Here is a 17,751-nt window from a genome sequence, read left to right as displayed (position 1 = left end):
TCTGTGTGGCAGTTCTGTTCTGGAGACTCACGGGCACAGCAGACGGAATGCGGTGCGGTGCGGTGCGTAAATAGGCTTTGCTTTTGGGCTTTACTTTTTCATTTTATGAGCGGTTTTTTGTTGGCAAACTTTGTTATCGACAAAAAAAAAAGAACCCTGGCTGGATGATATTCTGCCAGAGGACCACATAGATGGACGCGCCGAAGAGGGTGCGGTGAAGGTGGCAAGACGGCGAACCAGCGGGTGCTTGTCACTTTTAGGTCGCAAAACTATTTGCAGCTAGAAATTGCCACCGCAGAATGACTAAGAGAGTGCCGGGCAGAGAAACAGAGCGGGAGAGATGGCGAGTTCAAGCGCCTGACTCAAGGCAATCACTGTCTGCAGCTTATCAGGGGTGGGTAGGCAGCAGCAGAGGCGGCAGCAACCACTTGAGGGCCTGTCGACGACCATCCCAAGTACGAAAAGTGCTAATTGTGGACCCCTTTCACCCCTTCCCCTGCCTTTCATCATCATGTTGGGCCTTTCGTTTCTCGAAAACTGTAATTCATGCGTGCCAGGAGACGCCAAAGTTTCAACAGAAATCAGTCAAACATAACCGAAAACACGAAAGAGTGCTGAAGGACTGGAGTACTCCCTTTTGGCTGCAAAATATCTTAATAAAATATCCTAAAAAAATACAACTTGAGCAGAATTCTCGAATATATTACAATGGATCGCCTGAGGTAGGAGTGGTAGCACGTTTGCTTGGGTTCCACCGTCCGAGTGCGTGCAACTCAGAGCACTGTTTGATAGTGGCAACTCCTGCTACCGCCTCATCAGCATGACACTACTGGCCTTTCCTCCCTCTCCCGTTTGTTGTGTGCAAAGGTCTCATCACTTGGCCCGCTCCCTGACCTACCTTGGCGCTTGTCTGAGCTCTGAGCAGCGGGTATCTGTGTGGGTGTCTCTCTCCTCAGTGTGTGTGGCTGTGTGTGCACTGCGCCTATTTACTTTTTGGCGTACATTGAACCGCAGATACTCAACTCAAATGCAAACCATTCCGCACCGCCCCCACAACTAATCATCACTTTGTTTTTGCGTTAATGACTTGCCTTGTCCCGCTCCCCATCTCTCTCTGCCGCTCTTTTTCGTATCCGCATCCCTCTGGGGTGGCACACACTTAAGTGAATACACAAAAAACGAGGAGCAGAACGTGTTTCCAAAACGTTTTGGCATCCCAAATGCAAATGGAAGTCGTCACCCGCTCCTGTCCCACCACTCAAAGTGCCATAAAAATTATGCATGAATGTATTTGCTTCATTTCTGCACTTGCTGCCGACTGCAACACATGCCTGCCCAAATATAAAAAAGAGCCCCAACATGTCCCCTGCGCCGCACCGCCCTTGACTAGCCAAAAAAGAAACAAAAATAATGAAAACAGAAAAAATTGTGGAACGAATGAAGGGAACGGAAAGGAACGGAACGGAACGAATGCAGCGTCGCATTTTTACGGCTCCATTCATGTGACGACGGAAGTGTCAAGTGGCTGTTGGCAACTCCTCGTCGACAGGCGACTACTCTCCTCATCCTGCACGTCCTTTTCGTCAACGTCGCCGTAGCTGGTGCTGCTGCTGCTGGTCCTCCTACCGTTGCCTTCGTCGCTCTCTTCGCTCTGCATCGAAAATGCCGTTATTGTTGCCAGTTGTCTACATGCTCTATGCTCTCTATGCTCCATGTACATCACATCACATCACTCCGGCCCCTACCAGGCCACGTCTACGTGCGCCTCCAAGTAACATTCTGCTTGCCAATCTCCCTCGTACCTCTCCCTCGTCCACCGTGATGGCGTCTGCCGTTGAGTGGGCAAACTTTTTAACGTACATATGTATGGATGTATGAACACATGTATGGATGTATGAACGTACATACATAGTCTGTGTGGATGTATTTTTTTCACATTTTCCCCATTTTTTGTGTGCCTGAGTGCATGTGTGTGTGTGTGTGGACTTTGCTTCATTTTTCTATGCCCTTCATTTAGGTGGCTTTGTTCTTTTCGGAGTACAGTTGTGCGCGCAGGGGTAAGTAGCCTCTGTCAAGTAGATGGCTAAGTAGACGGAGATTTTTGATACGAACCAATATTTGATGCAAGTGAGACATATAGTATTATGTAAGAAACCTATGTACGAAGTGCATTTAGATAAATAAAGCGAAAAGTATACTTGGAAGGAGGGAAAGAAGTGCTTAAAGAAAACTCAAACATGTTCTTACAGCAAGATCGCTTCAGGAGTGCCATTACAAAAGGCAGCAGCCTTGAATGTTCGTTCAATTACACAATAAAACTAAAGCCTAAACAGCATTAAAAGTGTTTTTCCCAAACAGCCAGGAGCCGCACAGTTGTAAGTGAAGTTTCCATTACTCAGACGCAACTCCGTTGTGTCCACTTTTTGGCACTCCCTGCTACTGCGACTGCCATGACAGCTGTCTAATTTGTAACTGAAATTTGCGTTGACAACTTGATTGTCCCTGCACAAAAGAACAGCCTAATTACAGTTACCCACTTAGCTAACCAGCAATGATAGACCCGATTACATGATTACAATGTTCGCTGTCCGCAGCACAAGCTAAAATCCATGGCCATGGCCACGACCACGGCCAGCAGACCGTCCTCCTGCATCCCTCTTTATGGGAGAGTTTTCGCTTTCGCTCTCGTTCTTGTTGTCGCTTTCTAGCCTAGCGCATCCTATCCTCGGAGCTGGTTAGCTGGCTGGACATTTGCATTGCGTCTGCCTGTCTAATGAAATTCCGTTGCCAGCTCCTCTGGCTGCACGACCTTCGCCTGGCATCGTTCATTCCCCGCCCCATCCCGTGCCGTCCCGACTAGTTGCAGTTTTTGGTCAAACAAAACGCCCAAAACGGCGCCATTCATAGCCACACAGCCACAGCCATAGCCACGACCATGACCATGACCAGGGCCGTTTCCAATGCTGTGCTGCGCTGTGCTGTGCTGTGCCTTTGCCTGGCTGGTTCTCTGGGTCTCTCTGGCTGGTTGTCGGTTGTTATTTTTGGCGCAGCATCAACATGGAAACGTGCTGCCAGCCAGTGCCAGACTGCATTTGCCGCGTGCCACATGCCGCCAGCTGCCGCTGCCTGCTGACGTATGTATGTGTGTATGATTGTACATATCTGTGGCAATGGGGCGACGTGGGCATTGGAGTTGGACTCGGATTTTGTATTTGTGTGCGGGGCATTGCATCCTCGGTGCCAGTGGCATTGACATTGGCGGGCGAAAGTGTGGCACCAGGCCCAGGCAGGCACACTTCTTCTGCCTGTTGCTCTTGTATTTTTGGCTTGTGGCATGCCACACACACAGCAACTGGCACACGCCGCGTATACGTAATGTGACTGCTCTATTTTTATGTTCGCCTCACCATGAGTCACATGCATGTGGGGATTATGTTGTTAGTCAGTTCTTGATTCCAACTTGGATCAACGTTGAGTCAGAAACTTTGGAAAAGTGCTTCAATTCATTCTCCATGAACTGGATATCCTTTGAATTTATATCTTCTCCCTGTCTCGCCTGGCCTGGCATTGGGCACGAGTATCACTTCCAAAGTTTACAACTCTCCGCTTCAACCAAGCGGTCTTCAAGTTGTCGATAAGCCTTCAGCTCCATTTTCATCTTCATTTTCATCTTCATGCTCCCCATGTGAGAATCTATTTCCACTTTTAATCTCACTCTTCTTACGATAATATGCACAATTTTTTCCGTTGTCTGCCCCGAAAAAAACCGTTGGACCACATGGCTGTCTGCTGTCTTCTGCCTTCCGCCTGCTGTTTGCTTCTCCCCCCCTATCTCCTGTCTGGCTATCAGTGTCTGTCCTTCGGGGCCTGGCCCTGGCCATAGCCCAAAGTGCTCGCACATTCGATTTACATGGTTCAATACTTGGGGATTCTATGGTTCCGTCTCCGACTCCAACTCCAACTTCGACTATGATTCTGGTGCATGGATATTTTTCTTCTGCTCGTTTCATCGGTTCCGCCGTGTATTTTTTTTTTGCCTTCTGCTCTCTTTTTTTTCGCTCGTTTGCATATTAAAATTTCATATGAATTTCTTGCTTTATTAATATCTTGCAGTTATTTTTGTTGGTTGCGTCGCTCTGGCTGACTGGTGTCCCAGGGTTAGTTGGGTTCTTGCTCCATTTGCCCCATCAAACTGCACATGGAAATTAAATTTCATTTGTGTCTTGGAGGGGAGAGGCGGAGGTTTTTGTGGTTCTCGTTCTCTGCATCTGCATTTCGATGTGGATACAGATCTGGGGTTTAGCCAGCGCGATTTATTGAATTATTTAGCCAGCAGCTGGTAAATTCGATTTGCACGCTGGCAGCCATATCAGACACATTTACCAGCACAGCATATGTATGGACGTAGCCAGCTGTAGCCGCATCCATCGATGTGCTGTGGGGCCTTGCCATACACGTATTCTCATCATCGTGCGGAGTTCAACTAATTTGTTTTTACTCCATTGCATCGATGGCGACGATAGCGTCGTCGACGTCATTGAAAATTAGACAAATTGATGGAGTCAAAAAGGCAAAAAAATATATACAAATAATGCAAAAAAACACAGAGAATATATACAAAAATGCATGGTATGTGTGGTATGAAGCGAAGAAGTTGTGGAGTCGAACAGCTCCAATACAGCTGCACAATCAATTTGCACACACACACACACACACACACACAGGAACACAGCGACAGCGATGGCATGTCATTTAAGTAGCAAACATCGCGCGCCCCCAAATGTCCGAATGGTAGGGGTACTCGCTCTCGCGTTGGCTTGTGTTTTCATAATTCGATACAACTGTATATATGTATGTATGTTTGGGAAATGTACAATTAACAGATATATGTATTTAATCCTTCAAGCATTTAATGATAATCCTTACATGAGGCAGATTAACTACTAAAAATTATTGCAAAATGGCATTTTTGTGGGTAAGGAATAATAAAGATTATCAGTTTCTTATCGCTGCCACTTGTTCATGCTGCAAGCTACGAGTTTGTCGGCCAGGCAGTCAGAACCACGTGTTTGCCTCGGCTAGCTATGAAATGAAGTAATTATGTGTTTTGTTTTTACAAGCAACTTTCACAAAAATGCACGCATGAGTACCCCTCTGGCAAGAGACATTCTATCTCTCTTTTGGCTGTTTTGTGCAGTTTTTTGTTGTTGTTTGTTTGCTTGTGTTCGCCTTCTGCTTCTGCTGGCTGGCTGGTGCTTCTTCTTTTTGTGCGCCTCGACGCGTCACCGATTCGCTGTGCGTGCCCTGTGCACCATGTGTGTGCATGCGTTTGTGTGTGAAGTTTATTCAACCAAAGGTTCGGTTCATTGAACTTGGCCGAATGGCGAATATTCGGTTGTCGTAGGTTAGGCAGCCGGGCGCCCATTGTGCATTCACGAAATGAAGTTGCGGCGAGTTAAGCACACTCACCACTCACTCCATCCACTCCACTCCACTCACTTTTTCTCAACTTCTTTCTCCCTCCTTCTCTCTCTCTCTCTCTCTTTCTCTCTTTCGGGAAGCATACACATGTACACATGTGGAATGCATTTATGAGAACGCACAAAAGAAGAGCTGACTAACTGGCTGAATGACTGAATGACTGACTGACTGACGAAAACTGTGACGAAAAGTGCAATGGCAAATGCATTCACACTTACACACACACACACACACACACACACACACACACACACACACACTCACATGCGCACATATCAAAAGCGCATAAAAAGCAATATGAGCACTTTATGGCACTGAGGAAGCGACGTTTGGGCAGCGCAGCGCAGCCTTTCCATGTGTCGTTTGTTTTGGAAGTGCCCAAGGAGCGTGGGGGGAAGACAGACCCGCGTAAGGTTAATAATAAACATTTGTCATAGAGCTAATAAAGCAACGGTACCCACACTTGTTAAGGGAGCACCACTTTGGGGAGGGGATTCAAATAAATACTTAATAAAAATGTGTTCTTACCATAAAGTAACTCACATCTGCCTTACTGGCAATTGTAACTCTAATAAATCTCATTGCATTTGCATGGCTCTCCTTTCGAGTGTCTCCATTTGTTCACCCAAAACTCCAGCCTCCACTTTGGCCAGTTCTTGTTGCCAAATAAGCGCTTTGTCTGTTCTATGAAATTTTACGCCTTGATGGCTTTTGCCCGGCTCTGCTTTGATTCCGCTGCCTTTCAATTGTCACCAACGAAGATCCGCCAGTCAACGTCAACTTACCACAAAATCTGCCAGAGGAGGAGTTGTCGGAGTAGGAAACTGGCTGGCTGTCTGACTGTCTGTCTGTCTGCGGAGCTCGGTTCGGTGGCGTCTTGAGGCTGAGGCTGAGGCTGAGGCAGAGTCAGAGACAGAGGCCGCCCAAAGCTTTCATAGACGAAATATGAGGCGCAACCGAAATGGCAAACGAAGCCGGGTGGAACTACTCTACTAGCGGACCCAATCTTCTCTCTTTCCCAGCTGCTTCTGCCTCCAGCACCTCGCTGTGCCCCCCAGCCACCTCTTCCTCATTTTGCATATGGGTAATTTGAGAACATTTGCGCTTTAACTGCATGTAAAAAACAACAACAACAACAACAAAAAAAGGGAAAAGTGCAGCATGAAAAAAAAGAGTCGACGAAGAAAAATATGTGCACATGTGTCGCCTGGTTCGGTTTGGTCTGGTCTGGTCGGGCCTGGCCTGGCCTGGATATCTCTGTGCATATCTCTGTGGCCGTGTCCATGGTGTAGTACTTTCAAAGGCCTAAACCGATGTTTTCTTGTTGTTGCTGACTTTGAGGGCTTCATCATCTGCTTTCGGCTGGCTAGTTGGCTTGGTTGGGCCGACGAAAACTGACAGCGACGAGCCGGTCTATGCACTGAAGTGGAGTGGTGTGGTGTGGTGTGGTGTGGCATGGTGTGGAGTGGACTGGCTTAGGCTTAGGTATTTGGTCTAGGCGCTGCCACCAACTGGCCAAGGGTAGGAGATTCCGGCAACAACAAGAAGAACAACCTCAACTGGCGGCACATTTCAAGTTGACTTTATTTTCAGTGTCTGCCTCTGCTGGGCTGGTGCCTGTCTTTTGGTCTTTCGGTCTTTCGGCCTCTCAGTTTGCATTTTTACTTTGCACTCTGTTTATTTTTCATTTCTTTTATTCTTCCTTTGTCGTTGTTGTTGCTTGGCTCCGAAACTTGATGAATTGGGAATTAATTCCTTTGACATTGTTTTCTCAATTCCAGAAGAACGAATTGAATCCTTCGATACCGTGCAGTCGGAGATTTGACATGCGAGATGGGCGGGGTTTTATAGATTCAATTATTGGCCTAGTCGGCCATGAAGCTGATGGAATGTGACTGTAGGATGTTTTGCTGCTCCACCACGCAACTCTCTTTTTTAGCACCCTGCAAACAAGTATAAAATATTAGAAAAGACTGCAAGTATTTTGTATACTTCGAACTTACTTTTAGACCCACTTATTCACTCTCTGTGCTGTCTGTTAATCAATGAAAATTAAGCTAAATCATCGTTGGTCCATATTTAAATCGTTCTCTAATCTTCCGCCACCCCCTAAACTGATACCCTGGGGCTTTGACCAAACCCATGTCTGACTCTGACCATTCCTCATCCACAGATACACCTGCAAACATGTGTGTAAACATGTGTTGCATGCCCCGTGCATGCCGGCATTTTGGGCATTTGATATCTTTTATGGCACAACTCAATGAAATTGTTTTTCCACTAGCACCGCACTCTTACTCTCACTCTTCCCTCCGTGTGCTTGTGCTGCCTTTCCCTCTCACTCGCACTGAAACAGAAATTTATTTACACATTGGCTAAGCCCGTGACTTTTTTGCCACCCCTCTGAGGGACTCGGGGACTCGCCTGGATTCCCCCAATTCAGCTTTGTCTCCTCCCCTCCACAGCACTCACTCTCCGCCAGCCTGGCCAAAGTTCATTGCACTTTTTGCGCAGAATTTGTTGCCTAACCAGCCGGAGAACAAACGCACGGACGCACGGAGAATGTGTGTTGCCGCTGCCCCTGCTGCCACTGCTGCTGCTGCTGCCATTGTTGTACTCTGCAGTTGGGTAGAATGATTTTGACCAAAAACCAAGACCAGCAGCGACAGCTTATCAACTTAAGCTGCCAAAAGATTGATCGGTCGGTGGTAAAGTATTTGTAGAACTAACTCTTTGAAAATAATTTAAAATAAAGAAGAATTAAAGCCTCAAACGAGTCTCAATTTCTCGCAGGGTATACAAACTTCGGCATTTCTGCAGCTTTCCTTTCATCTTGTTTTTGTTGCTGCCACTTGCCGCTGTTACTCTCCTGCTCTCCGACTCTCTCTCTCGCTCTCTCTCGCTGGCTTTTTTAGGCCGTTTGAGTGTGTGCGAGTGTTTTTTTTCGTGTTTGGCGTTAACATTGGCAGCAGGTGTTTGACATTGCGTCAAAGGTATCGTTGTTGTTGCTGCTGTTATGCTGCCTCTGCCACTGCCACGGACTGGTTGCCTTTGCCTGCCTCAATGCCTGGCCTGGCCTGACAGCCTGCCACAGGAAGCCATACAGTTTGAGTGTGTGTGTACGAGTGTGCGTTGGCCAAGTTGTTTTCATTGTTAACAAGCTCTCTGTTGTTGTAGGTCGCAAAATGTGAGCCAAACAGGAGGACAAGGGACAGAGCCGGCAGAGGGGGTGACTGAGAGAACGATTCCGCTTATGCGAAATTAACTTTCGGCGTGTAAATGGGTTCCACAATTAGAGCTTGGAAATTGTGAGTTGTTGTTGCTTTTTTTGTTGTTGTTTTCGTCGAGATATGCCAAAGGGACTAATTTGGCTACAAGTATGGGTTGAATGCGTACACGGGATCTTTGGTTGGTCATTAACCTGTGAGTATCGAAGCTCTCTCGGTGTCAGTCCTTATCATCACTTAAATGATCAGCTATCCTGCTAGTTTACAGGAATTATCTTTGGCCAAAACAAATACTTTCTCATGGCATATAAATAATAGAAAAGATTTGGATTTAAATGTTTAAAAGAACAGCCCTAAAGATAATGAAACTTGTATTAATTTCTGGACACATCTATAATAAAATATTCAGCTTTTCGTAAGATAAACGCTAGAGGATTCTCGGACACATTTATCTCTACTAATTTCTTGCAGCATGATTGCAGCATGCATATCCAATCAAACAAGGACACTCATAGATAATACTTATATCTAGATTTCCTCCTCCATCTAATCTACAATTTGCAATTGGTCAATGACTGTGCAGTGCTCAAATTGCATGGTCGAATAAATTTTCGCTACTAATCAGAATCAGGCTGGCAATGGCAATTGGCCCGAATAGAGAATCAAAACTAAATCAAATGGGACTTGAGCTGGCATTCGAGCGAAATGTACTCGATGCCCGGTGCTCGATATGTCTATGAATATACTATATGCTAAAATAAATATCTGTTCAACGTTCTGCTCCTCCACTTAAACCGCCAACCCTCCCTCTGCTCCGTCCATTGATTGCTAATTTGATGCCCATTTGCTGTGGGTTTTTTCCATTTTTCCCCATTTTTCCCCATATTTTGTTGTGTTGTGTTGCCATTGGCCAACAGCTGCAATTGAAGGCAAATATTGCGTATACGCCCCGTCTGTCCGCCAGCACTTACGCATGATTTTCCGTTTGGCCATTGCTTTTTTTTCTAAGCATTGGAAGGAAGGGTTGGGTGAGGGGAGCGGCAGGAGGCAGCAGCAGCAGCAGCAGCAGCAGCAACGTCTGCATGCATAATGCATGTGAAAACGCATAAAAGGATATTGATCTGCCCCCGGCCACCAAAGCGACCGCTATGCATCAGCCAGAGCTGATGGAAGGGGCAGGACAGGCAGGCCTGCCAGGATGGTGGCTGGTGGATGGAGAAATGGAGGTGGGGCAGCCGCAAAAGTTTTTTTTTGTTTGCAGGCAGAGAGAAGGAGTTGGCCAAGACAGCGAGAGTGTGCTGTAGGCCTCGAAAATTGCGTTCGCATTTCTGTATAATTTTCCCCATTTACGAGTACATATGTACAAGTTTTTATATGCGCTACTCATCGAGCCGAGGGGTATGCTGTAGACATACAAACAAATGCAACACACAGGAGAAAGTTTTTTTAATTGCAAAAAATATTTAAAAATATTTGCATGAAACGATCAATTTGATTATGATCAGAAAATTTATTTTGCCAATGTATTAGGTGATTCTTAGTCGCATTGCTGACTGTGCATTTCCACCCATGACTTGCGCTGTACATACTTTTAGCCATTATATGCAATTCTGTGGCGCAACTTACGCACTTTTCGTTGTGCGTTTTGTTTTTGTGCTCGCATGCGTCACACGTCCTGCGTGTGCCAGGCCCCCAGCAAGCAGCCCCAGCTCCAGTTGAAGCTCCTGCAGCTCCTTCTGCTGCTAGCCATCGAGTGCGTGAGGGAGAGGCGGCGCCAAGTTTCTGCTGCTTATGCAATATTTATAATTATAATCATATTTTCCATTTCCATTTCCATTCCCATACAATGCATACAACTCTTGCGACTCAGTCTGCGCACTGCTGCACAGTGCTCGGCCTTAAATTGCATTTAAAAGATTCTGATACCCAAGTGCCTACGTCTCCCACCCGCCCGTTGTACAGTTCTTCAGTTCTCCGTTTCCCTGGTGGTCCCCCTTCTGCAGTTGTGATCCCCTGCTTGGGGCACTTCCTGTCGGCCAAAAAGTAAAATTCATTTCCCAAGCCCCAGCACAAAGTCATGTCACTCAGGGCCAAACGAAAATTCTTCTGCCCAAAACAAACCGAAATGCAAAAAAATGAGAAGAGAAAAAAACTTAGGAAAAGGCAGAGAACTTTGCATTTATAATTAAGCGAAAAACAAGGGCCAGCAGCAGCAACATTAAATGCCCCGGCCAGCCGAGCCCCACAGATGCCTGTGGCAGATACGATAGAACGACTCTTTCATGGCGATAACGACAAAGTCGGCGGGGGCTGAGCTTGGGGCTGGGGCAGGGGCAGGGGCTCGGGCTGGCCAGAGCTCTGATAAGTTGAGTGTCTGTCAATCTTTCCATTTAATCCACTTACCCAACTTAAATCATTTGAAGATACATATATTAAAAGAAAGCGACTTCTGCAACAGCGGAATGTAACTTTGAGTTTGTTTTGAGTCCACCATTACTAAGATTGGGTAGAGGTTGAATGGGAAATCTGAAGAAATACAGAGCATTCCTTAAAGGTTCCACAAATTAGGCACAATGAAGAAATGCTTAGCTTTGAGCAAACTGGAGAAATGCAGAAGGATTGATAGGATAAGCCTGAGGAAAGGACTGTACATTGACTTAATCCGGAAGGGTCATATTCAGTTTTGTAAACAAAGCTACTTGCCGGAGATCCTTTTGAAAACTTCGTTTGAAAGTTAGGAGCACCTCCTTGTTAATGTTGTTTTATTTTCTTACTTTCTGTGTGTGGGGTTTCCACCTTTTGATATTTTAGCGTGTGACGAATTTTCAAATTATTTGTTGTGGCTTTTTGGTAGTAAATTTCAGAACTTTTCGTGCACTGGCCTCCTCTTTTCGGAGGGGGCCTTGCATATTTGACAACATTTAAGCCGAGCCAGTACGGGCCGTGTTAAGCTAAGTGCGGCTAAGCTGAGTTGGCAAAAAGAACAATGTTGGCCTTCTCCATGCAGCTCCGCACTAACATCGAAACGACCAACGACAAATTTATGATAATTTCGAGCGAAAAAATGCCGCTGATGGAGCCGTCGTTTGTGGAGACCATAGAATGACATTAGTGCATCGTCCATTATTGCCTCGAAACATGCTCTTTTGTTGTTTCGGTCGAAACATTTTCATGGCCCATGGCAGCACAGCACAGCCACGCCCTCACCTCATCCTCCTGCCGCCGCACAGCACAGCCCAAGCCGGACGGACACGGCCTGTGCCTTTTGTCGGAAAAGTTATGACCGCCGGCAAATTGTAAATTATATTTAATTAAGGCTACATTTCGAATACTCGTACAGACCGGAGCCCCAACTGCTTTTCATTCGTTCTTAAAAAACAAATTCAGCAAAAAAAAAGGGAAACATTCAATTGCATTTTTAATTAGGCGACTGTCCCGACTGTCCTCTCCCTACACATCGACCGCTTTATGCTGATGGGCGCCAATATCATTTGGCTTTTTGGAATATTCATATGGCACACCTAGAAGAGATATGTGCTGGTCAGCTCTGTGTCACCCTCTCCTTTCCCTTTGATGCACCTTGCTAATGGCCAGCAACAGGACATGCAAAGCGTTTAAAACTAGTAAAACACAATCGGGATACGTAAATGTTATGCATGCATCTGGGTTTGTGGTTCTACGACTGAAGGATTCGTGCTGATAGATGAGTTCATTAGGCTGTGTGGAGTGAAAGTTTCTGCAGGTAAAGGGAGAGGTCAAGTCCTTCTTCGATATTCGAAGAAAACACTCGATCTAGAAGGAACCTTTCTTCCGGCATGACTACTGCTCATCTGGCATCCAAGTCTGTTCGCTCATTAACCTGATTGCTTGTCAAAACTCTGCAGTTCCATATAACTCATACACACACAGCTACGACTGTACCTGTGTGTTTCTACGGTCATCTGCTGCTGCTGGCCAATTGGCTCTCATACATTTTTGGCTATCGTTGACACGACAAAAAACTTGCAGCCCGACAAAGTTCTTGGCCAGGCTGGTTGCACATATTTTAGCCAACTCTGCCATTATAAATGTGTGTGCATGAGTGTGTGTGTGTGTGTGTGTGCACAGTTGCGCACTGTGGCCAATGTGCAACATGCAACAGGCAGCAGGCAAGAGGCTGTTGGCCAGCTGCCATTGGCCATTGGCAGATGGAGGCAATCGACGTCGTGTGACGGGCGCTCCACAAAACAAAAACAAAAACAAAACGAAAAGCCACAATCGAAAAAAGTGGTTTTTCTATATATTTTTCTAAAATCAAAATGCCCACTTTTTGCTCATCAACGCCGCTGCCTGCTGCCTGCTGCAGTTACCTTGCCTTTGCCTGGTCTTTGGCCAAAGTTGTCGCCAGGTTTTTGCCGTGCTCGACTCGGCAATGTCATTAACTTGGCCAACGCCGCCTGCTCCAGCTACAGCTCCGACTCCAGCGGTGCCATGTGCGCTGACATGGCTACATGATGCGCGATTTGAGCTTTAATGTTCATTCACTTTGTGGCTTTTTCTGCTCGCTGCTGCTGCTGCTGCTGCAGTTGCAACTGAAGCTGAAGTTGCTTCTAATTTTGCCAAAGCACAAAAAAAAAGCGCGTGTACAATTATAAAATGCATTTCATTGCTAGCTAGATGGCTATTTGCTGGCCCATCCCCATCCCAATCCCAATCCCAGTCCAGCCCATCCCATCCCCAGATGCAATGACTTTGATTTCGTGTCGCCAAATTGTTGAGTTGCCGCCGCCTCAAACCGAGAGGAAGAGGTTCATTAAAAAAGTATTTCAGCGCTGATTTTGCCACACATTTTTTGATTGCCAACTGCCAGGCAGGCAGGCAGTCAGGCCGGCCAGTACTCTCCTTGACTGTGGTCAGTGCCAGGCTGAATCGATCGAAACAAGTTGCTGCCGCCGCCTGCTGCAACAAAAAGTTGACCAGCAGCTGGGCCGCTCCTCATCATCCTCAGCCCATTCCCGCACTCCACCCTTCACCATCCTCATCTCCATCTCCATCATCTCGCAGCGAAGTGATTACCTTTGGGGTACCTTCCGCTGGCACTTGCACTCAAGATTTGTGGTTTAGGGAACCCTCCGTTTCGGAACACCGACGAAAATATTCCAAGGCAACTTCCAGCGAATAACTCAAGTGATTGACACTCAGGAAATGTCAGGGAATTTGATGGGCTTTTATGATTAGCCGCTTAAGGCATTAGACAAAATGAGAATTTGCATATTTTTGCCTTTGCCTGTATGCCCAATGGATAATTAGAATTCATAGACATGTGTCGTCGCCGGACAACAACAGTCGCAGTGAAATGTTGCCAGTGTTCCTCTCCTACTGTTGAATTCATTTGGCTTAAAGGTTCATTGACGCCTCCCCGAGAACACAGCCCGAGTCAAACAGCACAGAGGAGAGAACAGGAATCAAAACGAAATGCGCCAAAAATAGCTAAAATACAACTCAAAAAACCAGTTACAACCAAATGATACACCAAAGCAAAAAAAATAAAAACCTACAGACACGAAGCCATGAAAAACAGTGAAAGAAAAAGACGAAAAACGGACAGGCAGGCAAATTTTCATAATTTTTGCATTTTTATAGAACATACGAACAGAAAAAGAAGTTGTTATTTTTCCATTCAAAGGGAGAGTTACCCTGTACTGTAGAAACGAGGAGGAATTTGTAAGAAAACCTTGAAAGGTTATAAAGGATAAAGATGGGAAATGAACACTTTTTGAGGTAGCCCTTGGGTCTTGTGTGTTGAAGGTGGAAACTTCGTTTTCTTAATTTGATTTTGTGGTTACATTCCCCCCGGCTGTAGTGTTTTTTGATGGTTTCTGATCTCGGGTAAGCCACAATTTTTTGAGGGATCAAGGCTAGCAATGCTGAAGATGTTTAAGTTTTTTCGGCAATTATCTAAATCAGTTCTGAGCATTTGCGAGGTACTTATGATCATTGTATGCAAGTTTATAACTGAGTAGGTGATGTTCTCTAAGTATTCTTAATGGTTTTACATTGATCTGGACTTCATCATACTTAATATTTGCATCAACGAAGCTTCATTCCTTCATTTGTCTCAAGCTTCCGTTGCAAGTTTGGATTGGATATACTTTCAAATATCATTAAACGTTCTATTTCCGTTTGATAACTATGCTTTATACACTGCTTTCTCAGATGTTCACATCTTAACAACCCAGTCAGCAGCTAGTCTGGCTGTATCATTAGATACTTTGGGTCCCGGACAACCTCTTTCCATCTACTGCTCGTGTGTGTGGTCTGAGCTAATTATCTACCTGCGGGATTAGCCATCGAAAGTGCCTTAGAAGATGGCTGGCACACATTCCACTCGTTTCCATTCGATTTCATTGATGGCATCGCGCGGCGCTCAGGCTCGTTCATTCATGCCGGCTCCCGGCAGGCCTTGGGTGCCGTGCCGTGCCGTGTCTATCCTGGCCTCTCCCGGCCGGCCCAGTCTGTGTGCATTTGGCTACTTCAGTTGCTCGAGCTGCCTCTGTTTGGGCCACACCTTCCTCAACGCCACGCTAATCACGAGCAGTCGTTGAAGCGCCGCCAGCAACGGCGCAGAAAGAGGAGGAGGGGAAGCAGAAGCAGAAGCTGCCACAGCGCGTGGATAAATCAAAATGCAGTCGCAAGACGTGAGCAGAGCCGCCTTCTTTGCCCAAACTTCACTCTCCAGCCTGCCCCATCTTCCACTCTCTTCAGTCGACTTCGTGGCGCATCCTCCACTCTTCAGTGCACTCCCAGGCCCCGTCATCATCCCAATCCCCAGCGCTGAGCAGCCATCCACTGCCTGGAGACTGTCTGCATAATCCACAGCCCAAAGAAAGTGCCGCACATGGGACTTACAAGCTGTTTGGCTCAATGGATCGGCTTGGGCTGGCTTACTGGCTGGCTGATCCGATCCCCATCCTCGTGGCCAAGACAAATGCAGACGTTGGCTCTTTAGTCGTATCTTTCACTTTGATTGTGGGTCCGCAAAAGCGACGACGGGGGCTCGTGTGTGGAGCCCGTGCTGTGCAGGGGAAACCCCTCTCTGGGTGTTGTCGCTGGCCTTGTCTTATTGCTGGTGTTGAGTGTACAACACTTGGCTACTGTTGGTTTACATAGGTCCGCATAAGAGTAAGAGTACGAGGCGGAGTGCGGATATGCTCGTAACTCAATCAGCAGGAGCATTAGTTTGGGTCAGATGACCCACACAGCAAAATGTGGCAGCAAGAGACACGGCGAGTTATGAACTCGGACCCACTGTTGGTATGCCGTGTATGCGGTATGCGGTAAGAGCAAAACCAGAAGGAGAACGAGCAAAGCTCTGACCATAGTTGTGTGCAAGTTCTAATGAAAACCTAATTACAAAATCAGCCAATACTCTCAAGACTCGCACATAATTAAGGCGCACACTTGACCAGACTTTGGCTCTGGCTCTCGACTGTCTCTCTGTCTGTCAGTCTGTGCGTCCCCCTTGATGAAAAACGCATTTAAAAGCCACATTAATGACGGCGACGCTGCGACCACTTTGGTAAAATAGGAAATTGCTCCGCTGCTTTCGTTGGCAGCGTTTGGCTCTCCACCAGATTCTGTTCGGGTTGTGTTGTTCGTTCTACCGCGTATTCCATCTGCTTTTTTTTCGTTCATCTTCCCGTAGAGCCCAGAGAAGGCAGATATCGGGCTGGATGCTCATCGAAGACACACGCACACACGAACACTCACACAGGTTGTTCTTGAGCTGTGCTCTGCGTTTTCAGCGCATTTTTAGTTAATTTACCAGGAAAAACATTTGAAATTCTTAAAAAAGTCGCAACAAGTAGTTGGCTGGCCGATCGCTTGGTTGGTCGGTTGTTCGGTTGGCTCGGGCTAGAAAAAAGTCACATCGCATCGCTGTCTGCACAACGCCTTATCATACACTCATCAAGAATCGAGCCCCTCAACTATAGGAATAAACTGAACATATTTTGGATGATATTTGCCATAATAGAATGCAAAAGCAATAATCTATAGCATTTAATCTGCTTAGAAAGTGAAGTACCCACTAAGTACTTTTCTTTTCCTTCTTTAAGCTCTAATTTGCCAACTTCCTTGAGTAGAAATTTAATTTCTAACCTTTTAGCAAAAGAGTATCCAATGGCTTCCGTTTTGCCTACTTTGTTGTTTGGTTTGTTCTAAAGCTGTTGAGTTTTCTTCTCTATTTTTTTTGTAGTTTGTCGCCACCGCCGTTGTAGCATAGACTAAAAATCGCATTCGATCATTTATGGGATTTTATTTGGCGCGTCAGTGAATGCTGCTAAGCAATTTATTTATGACATTTTTTGCTAGCCGACTGGCCTGGCTTGGGGCTTCGGGCTTGGATGGGATGGGATAGGATACGATGGGATGGGATGCAATGGGATGGGTTGGCTGGATTGGTTTGGTTTGGTTTGGTTTGTCGGTTGGTTGGGCCGCCGCCTCAGCGGTGGATTCGTGCAGAAATTTCTGCAACGCATCGAAATAGTTGCAAGGCAAAGTCTCTGTCTGTTGCTGCTGCTGCTGCTGCTGTTGCAAGTTCCATATTCATCAGATGCGACACTCTTCATTCTTGGTGTTGTTGTCTTGTCGATGCTTTTCTTTGCTTTGCCTTGCCTTGTCTTGTAGTTTTTCGTTGGCTGTTTTTCTATCGAAAACCAAACTGGATTTCGTCTTAAATGATGCGCTGCGTATCTCGGTGGATTGCAGTTGCAACTGCTGTTGATTTTGCCATTGCATTTTAATTAAGTGCATTTTAATGAGGCACCATCAGGATCATCATCACCATCATCATCAGCGACTACACTTCCATTACACAAACGCATTTTAAATGGGCTGGCCGCCAGGCTGGGAAGTATCTCAGGTAACCCAGCCTCAGATTCATTCCATTTCAGAATAATTCTCTGCTGTTTAGTTCGTTTCAGCTAATTATTAAGCCTATTTAGATTAGTCTCCGCTCTTGTGGCCTCCGGGTCTCTGTGTATTGCGGTTGCTACTGCCATCA

This window comes from Drosophila subobscura, chromosome O (assembly GCF_008121235.1).
Source record: "Drosophila subobscura isolate 14011-0131.10 chromosome O, UCBerk_Dsub_1.0, whole genome shotgun sequence".
Lineage (NCBI taxonomy): Eukaryota > Metazoa > Arthropoda > Insecta > Diptera > Drosophilidae > Drosophila > Drosophila subobscura.
Note: the sequence above shows the minus strand (reverse complement) of the source record.